General features: G+C 39.0%; 1 protein-coding gene and 1 pseudogene across 6 annotated transcripts in view; one reads left to right on the top strand and one right to left on the bottom strand.

Moving 5' to 3' along the window:
* Window positions 1-21,333, bottom strand: part of TENM2 (teneurin transmembrane protein 2) — a 1,214,660-nt gene that overhangs the window by 572,345 nt on the left and 620,982 nt on the right. The window lies entirely within an intron of this gene.
* On the top strand, window positions 5,572-6,150 carry LOC102262911 (annotated as a pseudogene).

Raw genomic sequence — 21,333 nt, 5'->3', positions numbered from 1 at the left:
AAAAACTCAGCAGGTGTGATGTGTAACTACAGTTTCAAGAAGTGTCATGCAGCAGCTGAGGGTGGCATGCCAGAAAAAGGCAACACACCACGGAATATTTGTGAGTAGGATGCGCAAAGCTTTGTCTAAAGCAATTCTTTGTGCTACCTAATGCGAATCTGTGTCTTTCACTTCTTGTCTGCCTCCTCCACCTCACTGTCTTCAGGGGATGGAACAACCAGTCTGTATGCATTGTTCTTCTTGGGTAAGAGATGCTCCCATATTTCTTTGGACTGAAAGCTATATTCCCCAAACCAATGAAATGAAGATTTTACAATTTCTTACTTCTTATTAAGGACTTTCCCTGCAACGTACAAATAGTATAATTTTAAACTAGAAAACTCATTTTTCCATATCTAAACAAATTACTCACTGTGCACAGATAGAAACACAGATAGAAACCACCAAGAGCTGTAGATGAGAGAGAGAGAGAGAGAGAGAGAGAGAGAGAGAGAAATGCACTGTGACTTTCATGAAAACAATGAGAACCATGGCAGGTAGAATCTCACCCAAATCCTCCTGGTTTCCTTGGAAATACTCCCACTATTTCTTAATTTATTTCTTCAATTCTACTTGGAAATTCCAAAGGGAAGGAGCAGCCTATGGCTATGTTAAAAGCATGCTCATTAAAAATGCAGGACCACATGACTGCTAATTTATTCTTTAACTCCTGATCAAATATTTTAATACATTAGGCCTTTATTATCAGAAGGCACTGTTTTCCAGATCATTCTCACTCAAGGTCATGCAGAAAGGTTTTAAGAATCATCTAAAAGCAAAAAGGGAAATTAATCCCCTCCTTGTACATTGGCATCTTTTTCTTTCTAAGAAGCCAGGAAATGCTCAAGGGGCCTATCCCTCTATTAGAGAGCAGGGATGATGCTAGAAGTCAAATTAATGCAAATGTGGAACGACCCAACCAGTGACAGCGCTTAACATGTGTGGAACGTTTCTAAAATGTATGAAACAGCATTGTCGTTAGTTAACACAACCTTCTCACACCTTCGTAAGAGACATAAGGATGTAAAGTGAGACAACAAACCTTGATAGCAGAAGGCAAGTCTCAGATAAACACAAGACTGGAGCTAGAATTCTGTATTTCACCAGAGGGTGTTTGTGGAGCTGAGGGAGATTTGAGTCGATGACCTTGAACTCTCATCCTTAAATACACAAGGCAGCCTCAGGAAGGAGAGAGAAGTGCAAACACTGAGCTCACATACAGGGAGTGACTCCGGGAGTCGAGGAAACTTTTCAAAGGCGAGACAACCAGATCATGATTTCTCTGTTGGGGACTTTGTTATGAGAATTGGGGCACTGAGGTTCCAATGAAAGACTTTCTCCCGAGATGAAAGATCAATATCTAATTTGATTTGCAGGCAAGAAATAAACTTCAGGATGGAGAGTTGCTGACTGTGTTTTCCTTGGACTTCTCTTCCACTTTACCAGCTGCTGGCCATGTCTTAAGTAACAGACAGAGAAACTGAGATATGTAGAAGCTTCCTATGAATCCCCTTCGCTTTATGATCTACACCAATCCATAGATGGTGGTGTACTTGCCACATTCCTATTATATTCAGAACCTGAGAAAAAACAGCAAGAGCCACTCACATCAGTGGGATAAATGACTAAAGAACAAAAGTGGACATTAGAGAGGGACTGCCCCTTCTTCCCTGTTCTTGTCAGACACTGTCATTGCCTACTCAATAGCCATCCGTTGTTTTTCCAATATCCCTCCTTCTCTCTAACCAAATCCCATTTTTGCTTATGCTAGAAGGTTGGCTCTTCCCCTAGCCCAGAGGATGGACCTATGTTTTGTCTGATTATCTAGTGATTCCTTGCACTCGATTGATTGATGGATGGGTGGGCAGATGTATCCAAGGAAACATAAGGGAAAACAGGCTGGGTTAGAGTCTGACAATGATTTTACTCCCTGATGGAAAAAGAGATACTTGGGGTAAAGCCCTTCCCTATGTGTGCCCTTCCTTGTTTGGATGCAGTCATGAGAGAGTGAGATGCTTGAAAGTGAAGCTGAATGCAATGGAAGGGGAAACATGGCCAACAGCATCACAAAGACACTGTTGAACTACTGAACTACTGAACTGGTCCAGAAATCATCTACCTCCGGAATTGAAGGCCTTTTACTTTAATCCAGTTGGGTATATCAAGCACAAGTAAAATTTGGACTGAATTTAAAGTAATGTCTTCAGTTGTCCACTTTGCTTTCCAGATATAAGTTGAGGAATGGAGATCTGGAGATCTCAGACCATTTGTGAAAAATATCAAGTATAGGATAATATTGAGATTAATATCATGAATATTATATATCAATATAAATATCTGAATATGTATGTAGATATATGTATACATACATATTATGTAAAATGTGCCAGTACTATGCTAAGTACTATGCTTGAACTATATTATTTAACTTTCAAAAAATTCTAAAATAACTTTCACATTTATTCCTGTTTTACAGATGAGGCAACTGAGTCTTAGAAAGCTTCAGTAATCTTCTGAGGTCACTCAAATGGTAAGTGTTTGAAGAACAAATCATGATTTTTGTCAGCAAACCTAAGTAGATTTAATTTGGAGTTGAAAGTGTCACAAAGCACATAAGTCAACACCTATGTGAACTGAGTTAGAACATCCTAAATGCTTAGTACCATTTTTTAAAATATATTTTTTTAATGATTTAGAACATCCTAAATGCTTAGTACCATTTTTTTAAAATATATTTTTTTAATGATTTCTTAGAGAGAGAGGAAAGAAGAGGGAGAGAGAGAAACATAGCAGTGAGAGAGAAACATTGATTGGCTGCCTCCTGCATGAACCCCGACCGGGGACCTAGCCTGCCAACTTGGCATGTGCCCTGACTAGGAAGCCAACCAGCCACCTTTTGGTGCATGGGAAGACACCCAACCAACTGAGCCAAATGGGCCAGGGCTCACTATCATTTTTTAGAAGTTTCACTTCAATTCCTTCCAACCTACAGATTGCAGCATAAGCCCGTGTAGCAAATGAAAAACATCCAGAAGGCCCTGGATGATGCAGGCTCCAGTTGGTACATGTCACCCTCAGGGACCTATTGATTCACAGTCTTCATGCCCAGTGGGAGCAAAGTCCAGTTAATGGCAGTTGCTACCTCTTGCACCTTTGCTGATGGGAATCACCTGTTCTACACGAATCCCTGTGACTTTGGTCCAACAGAAAACCACACAGAGCATTTCCAGCAGTGGAATCAGAGGTTACTGAAGCGGAAGTTATCAGCTGGGCCTATTCTGTATTAGCAGCGTACAGGAGAGGAATGAGAATGATGTTGGTGATTTTTGATCTGATTGTATTTAGAAGATAATGTCAATGAAATATGAATGTTGCTACTAGTGCAAAGTAAATGTTGGGGCAGACGGAGACATTTGAGAGAGAGTAGAGAGGCCACTTTCCAGGGAAAGCCATCCAATTGTATTAACATTAGAGCTATTCCATGCCACATGCTTTTTCTTTTTTAAAAAAATATTTTATTGATTTTTTACAGAGAGGAAGGAAGAGGGATAGAGAGTTAGAAACATCGATGAGAGAGAAACACCAATCAGCTGCCTCCTGCACACCCCCTACTAGGGATGTGCCTGCAACCTAGGTACATGCCCTTGACCAGAATCGAACCCGGGACCCTTCAGTCTGCAGGCTGACGCTCTATCCACTGAGCCAAACCGGTCAGGGCTTCTTTTTTTAAAAAAATAAAATAATTGAAGAAACCCAATGACCAACTATCAGAGTCAATTTTATTTAAGGGCAAAATCCAGGATGGAACCCAAGTGACTTTATTTACTTGGTTAGTTTACATCTGTCTTTTTCAAAATGCAGGACACCCACAACAACACATCCACAGATATTTTAGTGGTGTTTTCTGAATGGTTGACAATTTATTTTGTCATACTGGTACCATAAAAATCGAAATAGTTTGAAGGTGTGTTAACTTCATCCCTCTCATAGCCTATTCTGTCCCTCACTAACCATATGTTTTAAAAACTATGAAATGGGATATATGGACTTTTTTGTGATATTTGTGATCAGGATAAAAATATTCACCAACTAACAACAATTAAAACATCAATAATGGTACCACGAAGAACCACAAAGAATAGTTTGACTGTTTACTATAAGCCTTGTGCTAGGTGATTTTATATGCACCATCTTATTCATTTTTCACAGTAATCCTATGAATGATAAAATCTTTGCCCCTTTCCAGGGAGAGTGAAAGACTTTGCCCAAGGTCACACAGCTAGGACACCAGGTGTATTTGAACACAGCCTGCTTTATTGTAGAGTCTAAGCTTCACATGACTCTACTATATGCCTTCCTCTTCAGAGACTACTTATACAATAAGATTTATGATACTTAAAATCATATTTTAAAAAGACCTTAGGGTTATTTAGCCCATGTCCTGACTAGTATAAGCTCAGTTCCACACAAAGCCATGCCTTCAGGTTGTACAAACCAAAAATATAATGAGAGTTCAGGAAGGGTTTAGAGAAATTCTTAGATGATAGATCTTTCCCAGTTAGGGATGCCCCCTTTGAGGACAATATCACGAAGGGCAACTATCATCATGTCACACCATTGTCCCTTGGTGCTACTATAAAAGACAAAATACTGAATAGTGTAGACTATAAGTCTTATCCCACATGACTTTTTATGTTCTTATGATTCTTAAAATATATCTAAGTAACCCATTTCTACAATTCATCAAACTTAACCATGAGAAATAACTGAATCTTGCTGTTACTTGTCCAATTGGAGGCAAAGGTGAAGCCATTCTTATTAGAAGAAAGCATTGCTATTTTTGTAGCTTGTTTTATTGGACTGGAAATAATTGGACTATGAGAAGATCTGGGTCCTTTTTTCATCTCTGCCTCCCAGGTGCCATGTGACCCTGAGCAAGTCAAACTCTGAGCCTCACTTTACTCATTAACAGCATGAACGACTTGAAGCTGGGGCACTTCCCCTCAGGGAAAATGGAGAATTAAAACATAGAAAATCATCAGGCAGTGAAGAGCCAGCCAAGGGAATTTGTTTATCTAATGCTGAATTCTAGATGGAAAAAAAAAGTACCTTCTTAAAAATGCATCACCATAGACCTGCCCTTAGGCAAATTTTGGACTCAAAATTTACATAACCAGCATATATCAGGAAACTCCAAGACAAGGAATCAAAGTGGTCTTGACGTGGTTATATTTTATAGAACCTGGCAGAAGCCAACACAAATTTCTCTACAAGGAAGGAATGCACCCTCATTTCAGGTCTCAAAAAATATTCACAGATTAATTCCACATAACACAAGTTCACTCTCCAAAAGTGCAAAACAAACAAGGAAGCAAGTGTCCATGAACAGTAATCAGCAGAAACAATAGGAAAAAAGCTTTAGATACAGAGATTTAGATTATAACATGAGTATGTCTAAGTACCTTTTTAAAGAAATGAAATAGCTTTGCAGAGAAAGCAAAGAGGAAGGAGGGAAGAAGACTCAGGTACAGAATGGTGGCTCAAATTCTCCTTGTGGCCCCCACGACTGGCCCAGGGATAGCCCGGAACAGCAAGAAGAGGCCAGCCAGTCCTTCCCACAGTAGCAGCAGCAGTGGGGGATATGGCGCCGGTAAGAGGAAAAAAGTGTCCGCCTCTAGCTTTGCACAGGGTATCAGCATGGAAGCCATGAGTGAGGATAAGATGGTGCCCTCTGACTTTAGCACAGGACCTGTGGAAAAAACTTCCAAACCTTTGCCATTTAAGGATCCCAACTTTGTGCACTCTGGCCATGGTAGCACAGTAGCTGGCAAGAAGAACAGAACCTGGAAGAACCTGAAATAAATTCTCGCTTCTGAAAGGGCATTGCCGTGGCAACTGAATGATCCTGGCTACTTCACTATTGATGCTCCTCCATCCTTCAAACCAGCTAAGAAGTATTCTGATGTTTCAGGTCTTCTTGCTGACTACACTGACCCACAGAGCAAGCTGCGGTTCAGCACAACTGAAGAGTTTTCCTACATTCAGAGGCTGCCCTCCGATGTTGTCACTGGCTACCTGGCCCTGAGAAAGGCCACACGCATCATGCCCTGAGCCTTGGGAAGTGGCGATGAAGTGGAAAACTTTCCAAGCCAGACTTGGACTCACAGTTTTGTTTCATGGAAACGCTCATTCCGCCGTCAGTCTGGAAATGCCAGTGCTGGGCCTTGGAAACAATGTTTGGCATTAAGGTGTGTGTATTTCTATGTTTTCCCTCCAAGTGTGATATTTCCTGTTGAGTTAAATTATATTTCATTTATTGCCTCAAGTAAAGTCATTTGACAAGAAAAAAAATTGAAATAATGAGAAAGGAGTAAGACGCTATTGAAGAAAGACCAGTCAGATTTGTAATATTAATTTACAGAAAAAATTATTCTAAATAAAAATTCAAGAAGTGAAAAATAAAATCATTGAATAAAAACTCAATGTATACGTTTAGTAGCATATTAGAATTAGAACACAGAATTTATCTAGAATGCTGAAGAGACAGAAAAGAACACTAAAGTATGAGACAACAGGCAAAACAGGGGAAGATAAAGTGAAAATGCCTTGCATAATTCTAACTTACCTTACAGGGGAAAAAAAGAATAAATAGAATGTGGGAAAATAATATAGCTAAGAAGTTTTCAAAGGTGATAAAGAATCTGAATCTTCAGATTAAGAAAACACAATAAATTTGAAATGTAATAATAAGTAAGTAACATATATCTAGCCACAATGGAGTAAAACTTCCCAACCCAGGATAATGAAAAGATCTTAGTAACAACCAGCAATTAAAAACTTAGATTATCTACATAGGAAAAACATTTACTCTCAACAGATTTCCCAGCCACAACAATTAAAGACAAAAAAAAGACTAAAAATCTTCTAAATATTTAAATGCCTGTTGGAAACAAAAATGTCAACTTAGAATTTTATAACTGGCTCAACTATTATTCAGTAATGAATAAGTATTTTTTAAACAAACAAAAACATAAGAGTTTGTCACCAATTGATCCTAGTTAAAGGAACTCCTCCCAGAGTAGTGGCCCCATGGCCAGAGATTCTAATTTAGTTGGTATGAGGAACAAGCTCGTATTTATATCTTTATCTCTAAATGTGTGTATATAGAGAGATATATCTGTATGCCTATAAATCTTTATAGGAACAAATCTAAATATCTTCCAACCTATAGCTTTGAGCACAAGTCCCTGTGGCAAATGAAAAACATACACTTGGGAAGGTTCCCAACGATGCAGACTCCAGTTGATACATGTCACCCTCAGGTTATATATATTAAAAATATATTTTTTCAGTAGGCCCCAGATTCTGCATTTCTAACAAGCTCTCAAGTGATACTGATAATTCTGGTCCATGGACCTTACTTTAGGCAGCAAGATTTCAAAGGAAAAGTTCAGGAATATGAAAATTTATCTCAGGAGAATGACTGAGGTTCAAGAAGCAATGATCAACACAGAATGTGTTAAATGTGGATAACTCTACACAAATATTAATTGTATAAAATGGTAATAATGAGGTTTAATTTTGTATGGAAAGCAAGTAAAACCGGGAGAGAATGAGCAGTTAAACTGTTCCAAGATCTTCATATTGTTTGGATGAGACAGAGATACTTATCAAAATGAATATTTTGGTGCAGAGCCAGAGATTTACAATTGTTTTTGAAGCACAAGCAACCCTACACTTTATCAAGCAAATCAGAATTCCTTTGAGAGTAAAGGGGGAGCTATTAATAATTACCCTGGATAACAGCCAGGATCATCCCAGAAACATCAGGACAATGGCCCGCTTCCCTTAAGAGCTGAGAGGTGGCTGAATGAGCTGATCTCTGGGCCCCTTCCCCTCCCACCATCCCTAGACCCAACTGGTGAGAAACTCCCTCTTTTTTGTTTACTTTACACCTCCCAGCTCTAAGGAAATGTTCACTTGAAAAAAATATATAACAGAAACTCATGAACCCAAACAACAGCGTGGTGGTTGCCAGAGGGAAGGAGGTGTGGGGAGAAGGGGGTCCTAATATATGGTGACAGGAGTAGATTTGACTTTGGGTGGTGGGCAAATAGTACGATATACAGATCTTGTGACATAGAAACCCACACCTGAAACCTATACGATTCATGTTGACCAATGTCACCCCAATCAATTTAATTTAAAAATACAAAAGAAAAAAAATATAATGGACACCTGTTGATTTTGCCTGTGTGGCATCAATTCCCTCTGTTTTTGGTAGCTGTGCCTGAATTTCCTTTTGAGAAAACCACACCTCCCTCAATCCCTGTCATTCACTCTCATTCTATCCCAACTCCAGGAATGGAAACATCTCCCAAGCCTGGCCAATAAGGTCATTCTATTCTCTTGACCACTATGATTGGCTGCAGTATAAGTATATGAGTCAGGATAGCCAATGAGAATCAAGCTAGAGAATCATTAAAAAAAAGAGATCACAACTCCGGCTGAATTTTCTGGTTGTAAACATGCAGGTGCTGGGAACCAACAGGTGGAGGGGCGTGTCTGAGATCCATGCCAAACCAGAAGGAAAGATACACAGGGTCCTCATGACATGGTCAGTACCACGGAATCTAGTCTAAAGCAAATTAGACTCCTGAAGTGAGATGATATCTCTTAAACCATTTTGGGGTATTGACTTATTCACTTTATTATTGTTTTTACTCTTATTTACTTAAGCCAGCTTGAACTGGGTTTCTCTACCACAAGAAGTAATTAATAAGATGTGTAATTTGTGAAAACCAATTGACTAAATTAACTTGGCAGAGGCTTTTCGCTTTAGTGACGTCACTGGAGTGGCACCAGCTACACAAGAATGAGACTGCGAATTACTGCTTTTCCCCCCTCATAGGCTATTACTCAAATCAATGGCCTGGAGCTGCTGTGAACTTTTAAAATGCTTACTACTTCTAAGAATAGATTTTCTAACCCAATTCCCCTTAGAACTGGGAAAATGAGCCAGATGTGTACAATTCTAAATTCACACTCTAAGATAGGCAGCTTATAATATTTTGTTGATCAGTTGATTTTTAAAACTTTTGAAGGGTTTGGTTTAGTTCATAGATATTCAGCCAAAGCAAGTGGCTAGAATTAAGCTTTTGAATTTCTTTGCGTCTGATTTAAAAACTCATAACTATGAGCCATTTGAATGCATCATTGTCGGTATTCCATGGAAAGTCACAACAATAAATAGGGTACCAGCTCAGTTCAAGGTGCCCAAATGACAAGTAATAAAACATACCTATTATTTTGCCTTTTTCTAAAACATTACCAAAGATTCTAAAATAGTCTACTTTGATGAATTTGAATACTTTGATTTTAAAATATAATTTGTTTCTTATATTAGCAACTAAGTTAACATATATATATTTTAACATCTATTTTGAAAACAAAATTAAAATGTATGATTGAACTAATATGTTCTCAGCACCCAATAGTCCCTGACACAGAGAAGATCCTCAAATATTTGCTGAATGACTGTTAAATGAACAAATATTCCTAAAAATATGTTAACATCATGTATTGGGAGATATAAAAAGTATAATAAAAACAGGAGGGTGTACTAATAACTACTGTCGACCAGGGTTTTGGAACACCAGGTGTCAAATTTCAATTTTAAAAGTATTCCTATGAGCAACAAGTTTAGAAAAACAAAGCTTCATATACGTATTTTCTGCAGGACTTCTGAGAGCCTTTAATATGTCAGCATGCCATCCAAGGAGGATAAATGAAGCAGCAGTTCTTAAACATGATTGTTCTAATTTGAAAACAAAATTTAATTTTTGTGGAATATTCTTGTGCACACCCCTTACTGGGGATCCAGACCACAACCCAGGCATGTGCCTTGACCAGGAATCGAACTGTGATTTCCTGGTTCATAGGTCGATGCTCAACCACTGGAATATTCTTAAGAGTGTTCTTCAGACCCAAATTTTAAGGAATGCTCCCAGACTCTCATCGCCAACGACCAGAAAAAGGCTTAACTAACTTTGTTTCCTTTGAAAAAATGTACTGTAAAGTGTAGCAAAACCGGAGAAAACTTTATGGGGTCAGATACAGCATATAATTAACTGTTGTTAGTGAATTATTGATTTTTAATCTTATTTCAGGTGTACAGGAATGAGTGTGAAGTTTAAAATAATGGTTTAAATGGTCAGAGCATTGCTATGCCACTCAGTAACCTGGAAGAGAGAGGGGACATTTTCTCATTCTTCTGGGTTTCATTATGGCAAACCCACCACATGGGGAGGGAGGTGTGTTTCTTGCAGAGAGAGAGGAATCCAACATCCACTTGGTGGGAGAATTCCATTGAATTTTTCCTTAGATCCCAACAAAATAGAGAGCTTAGAGGAGCAAGAGCGCATTGCCCTGGTTGAAGAACGGATGTGCATAAATTGATGAAAGGATCGCGCTGTGGATGCACACATTATTGAAAGAAGAAATGTGGAGATCATGTGATGCTTAAAAAAAATGCCCGAAATAAAAAAGATAGCATTTCAAAACTCAAATGCAGCTCTACATTTCCTATGTATCAATAAAATGTGGATAAATGTGTCAAAGAGAGTATTGAGTATTTCATTTGCTGCTTGTGTTCTCTCACAGTTTGGATTATTCCTTATTGATTTATGATTTTATTAAAGCCCTGGGGATATGCTTTCCTGCATATTTTTAGTTGATGATTGAATGTGTATCTGATGTTTTCTAAAGAACACGTGGAATGCTTCCTTGCAAAGCTTCGCTCTCTTTTTAAAGACGATACTTATAATAGTTCAATACAACAACAAATAAGCATCATTTGTTTCCCTTTTTATCTTATCTTTGTTCCACAGGAATTTAAATGCAAATGTGAACTAGAATGAACACCAGCAAATGCATCAACCGCTCCCGCAATATAATCATTGCAATCTATAAAGCATAACAGGCTCTCGCGTGCTGTCTGCTTACTGTCACAGTATTTTGTGGTTGGAAATACAGTCTGTGGGTGTTATTCTGCAACCAAATGTAAAAAGAAGCTCTCTGAGAAATCCTCCCAATGTTTATGTGAAAAGAGTGTAATGTTTGCCTGTGCATGCGTGGACCAGCTTTATTCTTTATTTAACTTATTTTCACAAAACAATTAAGAGAAATGTATTCTTAGCATCAATAACAAAAACCAGGAGACTCAAAGGGAGGGCTGATCTCAGCTTTATCCAAGCTGAGCTTTTCCCCTTCCTACCACAATGCACTCCAACTTACAGGCCAGCTCCCACAACCTGCTCTTGCTCTTAATGACATACACACCATCTCAAAGTCCTTCTACTTTGAACAAACACCCCATGTGCTCCCCTAGGCCAATGAGTGGCATTTTCTCAGTACTTTAGCAATAGTCCAAGGGGAAAGACTGGGTGTCTAGACCAGTGGTTCTTAATTACACACAAATTTCTCTGGGGCAAGTTGTTAAACAGAGGCTCTCAGATGTCAAACCCAGAGGCTTCTGTTTAGTGTGTCTGGAGGAGGCATAGAATCCGCATTTTCAATGTGTGTCCCATGTGCCACTGGATCAGGGATTGGCACACCAGGGCTGATGGGCCAAGTCTGGCTGGGTGCATGTGATTCTACATAAAGATTGGTTGGAACACAGCAACAGCTCCTTGAGAATCGTCTTGTGATTACTGTTGTACAACAATGAGAGAGGTGAGGAGTTGGGGTAGAGACCAGAGAGGCTACAAAGCTTATCATGTTGACTGCCTGGCCCTTCAGAAAAATGCTTGCCCATCTGTGCTCTAAATGGTATTGTGTTAAATTTATATGATTCAGACTTAAATGAATGTTGCAAAATAATACAGGGTTATAACATGGACGTCATCTTCAGTATATCCCTCAACAACTTAAAACCTTCCAGTGGTTTCCCAAGACCTAATTTCTTATCCTGCCTTATAGAGCCCTTACTTGACATGGCCCCTGGGTCCCTCAGAAACCTCATTTCTTCCTTCTCTCTCTTAAACCTTTGCTCACTGTGTCCCAGGCACACTGGTCTTTGTTCTGCTCCTCCAATATGCCATTTTGATCGACAATTCAGGGTCTTTGCATTTGAGGCCACTTTGAAAATGTATACTCTCATATTTTTTATTTTTTATTCAATGTTATGACACATTTACTATGTACTTAGGAACCATAGTAAGTGCTTGAAATACATGGGAGAGTAAGAGACAGTTGGTTCTTTCCCTTGAGAAACTTACAACCTAATACAGGAGAGAAACATCAAATAACTAAATACATAAAGTCTATAATAAATTTATGGAAATGCTTCAATGTTAAACAGAAGATGCTCTAAGAGAGAATAACAAGAGGTTTGGTTTGGAAAGATGAGGAAGGCCTCTCTTAGCCAGTGACATTTATACCAAGATCTGAACATAGGTAGGATTCAGAAATTTTATTATATTGTTATCAACGTTCTGAAACAGCAATCTATTGGAAGATTTTAAGCAGATGAATAACATGCTCCAACATCTTGCTTTGACAGAGCACCAGTCTACTATGAAACCAGCATTCTGTTCTTATCCACCTTCTAACTCAACCTTCAATGACTGGTAACTTTTCTTGAGCCTAGCAAAGTGCTCTGCAGGCTTCATGTTAAAAATGGTTGAATAAATTAAGAACAAAACTTATTTTATAAAAACAAGAAAGCCAATTCCTCCAAGGAGTTAATTAATACTCACTCTTGAAGATCAACCAATTTCAAATATATTCTGTTTCAGAAAATTGATCTGTCTTGGATACGTCGACATGCCTGAGTTCTAGTCATAGAGACTATGGGGAGAGCCCCAATTCTGGTGGTGGGAATGCTGTGGTGCTCCTCTATCATTTTTTTAAAATATATTTTTATTGATTTCAGAGAGGAAGGGAGATGGAGAGAGAGATAGAAACATCAATGATGAGAGAAAATCATTGATCGGCTGCCTCCTGAATGCCCCATACTGGGGATTGAGCCCGTAACCTGGGCATGTGCCCTGACCAGGAATTGAACCGTTACCTCCTGGTTCATAGGCTGATGCTCAACCACTGACCCACATAGTCTAGGCTTCTCTATCTTTGTGACCGTCCCCTACCTTTGCTGCCCTTCCTAAGGAGAAAGTTCACTAAATATGGATTGCACAAAATCTAGGATGGGATTTGTTTAAAAAGAGTAAAGTTTGCAGCACCCGGTGGTCCCACTTGCAAACTATTCTGGCTTCCTTTGTTTTGGACTTTCTCAGGCTTGATTACATGATAAGCAAGGTGCTTGGTCCAAAATAAAAACAGGGTCCATTTGTTGAAGTTACTAACAACGTCAAGAAAGGACACCAGTATGTTAAACTAAGTGTGAGGTCCTTCTAACACTGGGCAACTGCACAGATCACAAACTATGAAGTTGGCCCTGGTTCCTCTCTTTACAGGTGGGTCTTTAAGAGTGGGTGAGGTGCAGCTCTCTTGGGAACAGCTCTGATTCACTGCAAAGGTCTGAACCAGGCAGCTCAACTCTGGGCAATGGGGCCAAATCGTATGTTCTTTTTGCTTTGTCTCTGTTATCCTCTGACAAGGAAGGATAGAACCTGAATTTGACTGGCCTTGATTTAAGAGTAAGATCAGACTTACAATCACAGAAAAGTAGAAAAACCAGACTTTCAGTATGCATTAGTTCCAGGCTATGTAGCCCTAAGCAACCCAGACAATCTTCTATATGCCCCAGCTCACCTCATTGGTAGTCTACATTAGTAATTGCGACCAATGACCAAATTAATAATAAAATGTCCCTGTGCCTAGCTTATCTGGATTGTGCACATGTTTTCCAATTGTCTTCCAGGGGGAAAAGAGCTAGTCTAGGATTGCATTTTTGGTTTAAATGTGTGTCTTACACATTCTTACTTCTCACATCTGTTGGTAAAACCATTTCAACACCACTCACAGATAAATTAGTCTGATTCCTAATAGATGGCACCATATGCTTTGAGTAGACAAATAGTTGAACTAAAATACAGCAACATCAAATTTTTGTTCTCCCCAGTTCACCTACATGCTAAAAGACCCAGATTTGTGTTTCCAAAATTTGAGGAAATTTGATGTGACTACCACAGCAAAGTGATAAAGTGATTTTGCTCATGTTCAACCCAAATTGGTAATTGGCCCAGCATATGTGTAAAGTAGGACAGGGAAAGCCTTCAGAGTCTAACTGCACCAAAATAATGGACATCTGTTGTTTGTGTGTAGTGTTGGTAGAACTTTTCAAGAGAATGTCTTACTTTCTCTTGGTCAAGGGGTAGACATATGATTACAACCAGGAAATGAACCCACACTCCTAGGAATTAGTTTTGAGTATAATAAGGCAAACACAAAACTTGGGTGGAATCATTGAGGAAAATTGTTTGTGTAGGTTCTTTCTATTTGTGCCTTTCTGAGACTATAGATATATGTTCTTATCCAGTTCTTTGGAGCTGTCTTGCTTCCAACCTGTTCCAATGCTTTTCTTTTGAGTCTGCTTGTTTGCTCTGATATTCCTTCCTAAAACACTTTATTCGGATTCCATTTCCTACATGTTGTTTGAGACCAATGGACTAACATCATCATAAACACAAAGTGGCTATTGATGTGCCATAATTTTAAATAACCAACAAAATTTCATATAAAATGAAGATACAGTGTAGATAGCCCATGGTGCTAATTGTGCGGACTTTGTTGATTTAATTGTTTCTCTAATTTATTTATTTAACACTCTCTTTAATAATAGGTGCCAACTTGGAAGCAAGGTTACCACTGAGAATTCTAGTGCAAAAGTAGCACATCGGTGCTGAAAAGATGGCTCTTTAGATTGACCTAGATAAGGAAATGTATAATTCTGGCTCCATAACAGATACGGAACTATGAAAATATAAGTAAATGAATAAAAATTCAATCTTCCACCCTCTATTCTATCTTATTTCTGAATGCATTGCTTAGCAGGGTTATTACATCACATCTTTGCTGGGAAATGTGAGTTAGAAGTTTTTAGTGTCATCAGCAAACCTTCCCTATAAACACTTTATATGGATGGATGACTTCAAGATAAAGAGGTAAAGGTTAAAAAGAAAGTGGTTGAGGTATGTAGGATGAGTATAATGCTAAAGAAAATGCAGTGTGGGGTGATACCCAACCCAATGTAAAGTGAAGAATTCTCTTGAATGTACCAAAAACTTATTGTGTAGTTACTTGGCTAGCATAGTTAGAGGTGAGTGAGGTGCATAAAGTGCAATATTTAAGGAGGTTCTAATTCTTCAGGTCATGTGTGTACAGAGTTAGCACATGTGAGTGAGTACTCCCTTAAATGTTGCATCTTAGGTACCCACTTGTCACATCTTAGTCCAGGTCAATTTGTCAGGCCAATCAAGAGCTCTACAGAGGAATACTCATCTATTCTAATCTGGTAGGGAACAATACAAGTTCACAAATAACTCTAAAATAAGGCTGAAGAAGGTATGTATCATAACATGCAAAATGGTTGATGGTAGAAAGAAACTGCATTGAATTGGTAACATCAATAAAGGTTTCATGAAAGCAGTGACATTTGAAATTAGCTGACTAATTTGGAAAATCCAATTTCAACTGACTTAGCCAAAATGAAAATTATTAGTTTATTTAACTAAAAATTCCAGGAGTGTAGTATGACTTGATTTGGGAATCTCAAGAATTGTTTTCTTTTTCCCTATCTCCTTCTGGGTTGACTCTACTATCCAATAGATAAGGTGACTGTGGTAACTCCAGACCTTCCATCTTCTCGAGTTCATATTCTACAGGAATAAATAAAGACTGCTTCCTGGTGTGTGTGTGTGTGTGTGTGTGTGTGTGTGTGTGTGTGTGTTCAACCCAAATGTAGTAATGTAGTGTGCTAATTGGCTTAGCTCTAGGTCACATGACCCACCTCAGTACAAGGGTGGGATTGAGAGCTTAAAAGATGTGTAGTCAGGAAAAGTATACACTGAGGAGGTGAAAAATAAAAGTTCAATAAATATGCCTTTACATATGGATTAGATAGTGACTAATAGAGACAAGGACATTCTGAGAACTAATAGAGACAAGGACATTCTGAGGGAACTATTAGGCAGTATTCTAAATTAGTAAGTTATCCAATTTAAGTGAAATCCAAGATATATTTAAGTGTTATTTAAATACATAGAATTGCTTCCCTGTTACTCTATTTTCCATTATATTCTTTGTTTCTGTTATTCTGTGTGTGTGTGTGTGTGTATGTGTGTGTGTGTGTGTGTGTGGCTTTTTCTCTTCTATTAGACTGGAAGTTTCACATTTGTATTGTCAATGTTGTATCCTTGGGATCTTGCATATTGCTGGCCCTCAATCAGAACTCACTGAAAAAATAAAGGGATGAATAAATAGAATAATGAATGAAAAGCAGGAAACCAGCCTTGACAAGTAGTCAGGGTTATATTGTACAGGACTTTGAAAGTCGGGCTAAAGAGTTTAGACTTTATTATGTAGCTAACACATGTTTGAGAGCATGAGCATTAAATGATCAGAGCTATGCTCCAGAAAATAAATTAATCTTACAATGAAAGAGAGAAATGAAGGAGAATTTAGATGACCACTGGGAGGTCATTTCACTATTTTAGGTCCTGAGGACTTGATTTGAGTGAAAATAATAGCAATAGGACAGGGAAAGTACAAATAAAGGTATAAATAGAAACTTAAGCATTTAAAGGGAGCAAGTAGTGTGGAGTAAAAAGGGAGGAGATTGTGAATCTGATTGCTTGTAAAAACAGAGATGACATTAATAGAAGTCAGAAGCCGCAGTGCTTAGTGAAACTCCATTTGCAGAAACTCCATTTCTTTAACAAGACCCTTCCATCAATCCACTCCCTTGCTTAATCACTAAGCCCTTAGGCCATGAGATTCTGGTTGGCATCAAACTGTCTTAAGAACAAAGCCTCAGGTCTGTTAACCACAGAAACAGAGTTTCTGTCAAACTAAAGATAACATTTTGACTTCAGTTGTGTTTGAGCCCAAGGCCCATGACAACAGAATGACCCAGAGACCACATCCTCCTGAAAATAGAAAGAGCAATGCCATGGTGGACATCAGGACTTGATATAATGGTCAACCACTCCTTCCCAATCAGTCAGTAGAGCCCAGGACCTCAACTCCTTTAGCCACCATGGCTAATGATTTTCCTCCTCTATAACGCATCCCCTGGAAGCCATCGGGGAGCAAATACATTTGAGTATTTGCATACCCCTGACTCTGGGTTTGGCATCATTTCCTCAACTAAAAAACCCTTAGTTTCTTCACTGCAAACTCTTTTTCATGTTTGACTGGGCTTTGATGCACACAGGCAAATGGACCTCTTGAGTCCAGTAACAGTGGCATAAGGAAGAATATGATTAATTACAGCTTGGACATGCCGACTAAAATTCAAGGGGGATTCGTTCCACTAGCTCTTAGAAATGCACGTATGGACTGAGCACAAATATGGGTCTAGAAATCTGTCCTCCTGAAGGAGGAAGATCAGGAAGAGGAGGGGACTGAATTTGTGGAAGAGGATACAGGTGGTGAGGAGGAAGACAGTGGAAGAAAGGAGCCCTAAGTCAAAAATTGCTGTTAAATATGCTGAAGAATTTTAATTTTATTTTAAATGTAGTACAGTGAGAAACCATGGCTAGCTTTTAAACAAAGGAATGATATGATTTTATTTAAAATTTTAAAAGATGACTGTGGGTGCTATAGAGTGAAATTGCCAGTCCCAGAGATAGATCCATAATCCTTGATTTCTCAATCTAAACCTAGGTTCATTGATCAAAGTCCTCCTTCTAGACCTTTAATGAAAATAAAACAGAACAAAACTCTACCATTAAGTGCTGACAGGGGGAGGAGACTGCAGGGGAAGAGAACAGGATTAGTGAAATAGGATCTTTCGTCCATGTTACAGCTGCAGAATTGAGGCTGAGATAATGAAGTAGCTGGAGAGAAAGGCAATGATGACATCCAAATGCAATGCCCACATCCTCTGCTCTTCACCACTATGCTATACTTGCTTCTAGTGGACTCGGGCTAATTTTTCAAGATAGGACTGACCAGAATTTCTTTGGGTAATGCATGTAGTAGATAAAAATGTGGAAGCTAAGTGCATTCAGAACAGAAATACCTCTTTGTTTTGACATATATTGGAACAAAGATCTCAGATAATTTGTCCAAGATCCCTCAGGCACTTAGACTTAGAGGTGGACACAGCGAACAGGCTGAGTCACACGGGGTACACTGACTTTTTCATGCTATCATGTGGTCTCTTTCTATGCTAATACTTAACTGGATCTTGAGAGTTACAGGTTGAAGCTGTAAATTGGGATCTATCTTTATAGTAGAATGTCATGCATTCAGGAGCTATAGTGACCTAGACGGTCTCTTAACGATAAAGAGTGAAACAAGTCAGGAGTAAGACAACTGTTTTTTCTGAGGCTGAGTTCACTTACTATGAGTCATCAGCTATCCAGCCTTACACTTTGTTTCTACATGTTTTGCCTGGCTCTGACATATATGTGAATGTGCAAACTCAAATGAAGACATTGACCTGCAAAGGAAATTAGTGTGAGAGGGCTCTTATTTAAAGACTGTTGAAAGTCTTTAAATAAGCCAAATTTCAAATAGGATTAATAACATTGATTTCCCATGAAATGAGGACACCCTTTTATCAAAGTACAATGTTGATACCCCTTGTCATCATCTTCTATGTTGTACCCATGGTAATAATTAATATAACCCTTACTATATGAAAAATGATGACACCATGATTTTGTCTTTACTTCCAAGTCTTAACGATTAGTAAGACAAAGACTATTTAGATGGTTTTGTTTATATTCTCTGGCTTTCATGTATTACAGAGTGGTTGAACCATAAGACTGACCATTTCCCTACCTGTGAAACCATTGTCACGGAGAACCCAGGTGACAGAACCTTACAGTCCATAGCTGATCAATTTCTACTTATATATTCACAGTACAAATATAAGCCATTAATCTTCTGTGTCACTTCTGCTTCTTAAGTGTCCTTTTGATGTTATTTTACCTCCCAACACCACCTGGTTTTACTATCTGCAACTATTGTTTTTGGTTTTCTAAGAACCCTTCATGTTACAAAAAAAGGGCTTCATTTTGTTTGAGCAACTCTTACAAATAGAACCAACTGCATTGTAATAAGTCTTAATCAAAGGAAAAGGGAAATTCTTTCAGTTGGGAAACAAACCTGCTTTCTACAGAAGGGCATAGATATTGAGACCAAGGGGACACAATTGATTTTATGGAGAAAGACCCTGTGGCTTCATTTCTCTGGCCTTGGGGACTTTCACGATTACTTACAGAAGGTCAGAAAGTCCTAAAACACTTTGCAGGATATGCTATTTCCCATGGTGGGGGTGAGAGTAAAGAGAACAAAACCAAACATTAAAACCTTATCAACCATCCTTTTAAATGAGTAATTCCAGTCCCCTTGGATGCAAGCTTTATCTATATGGCTTAATTTCCATTTGAAAACCTAGAAAATGCCCATGCATAGGAATGCATATTTTATCTTTGAAATACTCACAGAACTCTGTTGCCTGAGCTGCTTTGATATGAATCTACTACTTATATAAGGACAAGGGATTCCTAGACAAGAGGATCAAATGTATTACATTTGCTAAGATACTTAATACAATGTTAGCACCCTTAAGGTATGATGGTGACAGCCTGGGTAGTAATGGGCTCCTCTGAAACACATCCCTAGTGCTCCTGTCTCTTTTCCAAGGGAGCAGTAACATTATACCACCTCTTTAAATGGGTTTCACGTGCAATTAAAACGAAAATGCCATAATGGGCCATGACATAAGAACAAAACACACTCTCAGAAGGTTTCCTCATGTGTTTTTCTTTTCCTTTATTTTTTTCTGAACACTGAAAATTACCTCTTTGTCAGCCCTGTGGCATGGTCACAATGCAAGGGCCTCAGACTGGGGAAACGTGTTCATTAGGAGAATTGGATGACTAGGCAAGGTGCCAGGTGGTATTGCCTTGTTTGGAAGAGGAAGGAGAGCCGAGTTCTCCTACACCACCTGCCCATCAAACCCCTGAGCATTGCTCAGCCTTTCAGGTCAACGTCTCGGAGGTTAACTTGCATCAACAAAGCAAAGGGCAGGAAATTTGACTCAGAAGCCACTTATTTAACATACTGTCTTACAAATCAAGACTGTGTTACAGGGTAATGCTAACTAGGAGTTACACACAAAAGAGGGATGGGAGTTGCAAATTGAGATCTAAAGAAGGAATTATCAAGTTGTTGGGTCCCTGCAGTGGGAATGGTACTGAACAATCTGATCCGAAAAGTCGTTACTTACTAGTGATGAAACTGCCAAGGCTTTGAAGGAGAAGAAGCATGCTACATTGGGATGGTACCATGGTAGGACAAGAGGCACAAAATTGGGGTTGCCACTAGAGAGGGGCCATGGACTAAGCTCGCTCATGCACCTGAACTGCTCTGGAAAACTGCCCTAAAGTTCCTCAGATCAAAGTACAGGCAGTTTGAGAACAGAGCCCTCAAACTGTTTCCTAGTCCCTCAAACCAATGTCGACTAGTAATTAACTGATTTCCAACATCAAAAGGTGAGATATTCCAAGAGGAGTCAAGGCAGATCAAAGCCTGTAGTGAGGGGTCCCCCTGCACCCCATCCATCCCCCGCCTCCTTCCCAGACAGACATCCATCAGATTGCAGCTAGCGAACCGTCACACTGCTTCTCACCAGAGACCAACATCAAACAGACTTCCAAATGACTTGCTGGAGTTTTCAAGCTCTGTGAGAAGAAAACGAGGAAGGTGCAGCTACGGGACCATATGGTCCAGATTTTCCAGGATGGTCTAGGTTTATAATATCCAGTTCTGTTGTCTCCATCCCTGCGACCACTCCCAACACACAACAGGGTCACTATGGTAAAAAGACACTGGGCAGTGCCTGGCATACAGTATATGATGAACAAATGTTCATTCCTTTCTTTTGTGTATCACCATATAGTAGGATTCCTGATTATTAGTTTGCTCAAATATTTTGTGTGTGTGTGTGTATGTGTGTGTGTACTTTTATTATAAAAGGAAAGAGTATTGCTGGCTTTCAATCATTAGTCTAAGCCAGGCGCTGGGCATGAGCCTGGGCACAAGTCTCTGTGCAGAAATGGTCCTTTTCCCTAACATACTTACTAAGTCGTTTTCACA

This window comes from Myotis brandtii, unplaced genomic scaffold (genome assembly GCF_000412655.1).
Source record: "Myotis brandtii unplaced genomic scaffold, ASM41265v1 scaffold32, whole genome shotgun sequence".
Taxonomy (NCBI): Eukaryota; Metazoa; Chordata; class Mammalia; order Chiroptera; family Vespertilionidae; genus Myotis; species Myotis brandtii.
Note: the sequence above shows the minus strand (reverse complement) of the source record. Positions and strands in the feature narration are given on the sequence as shown.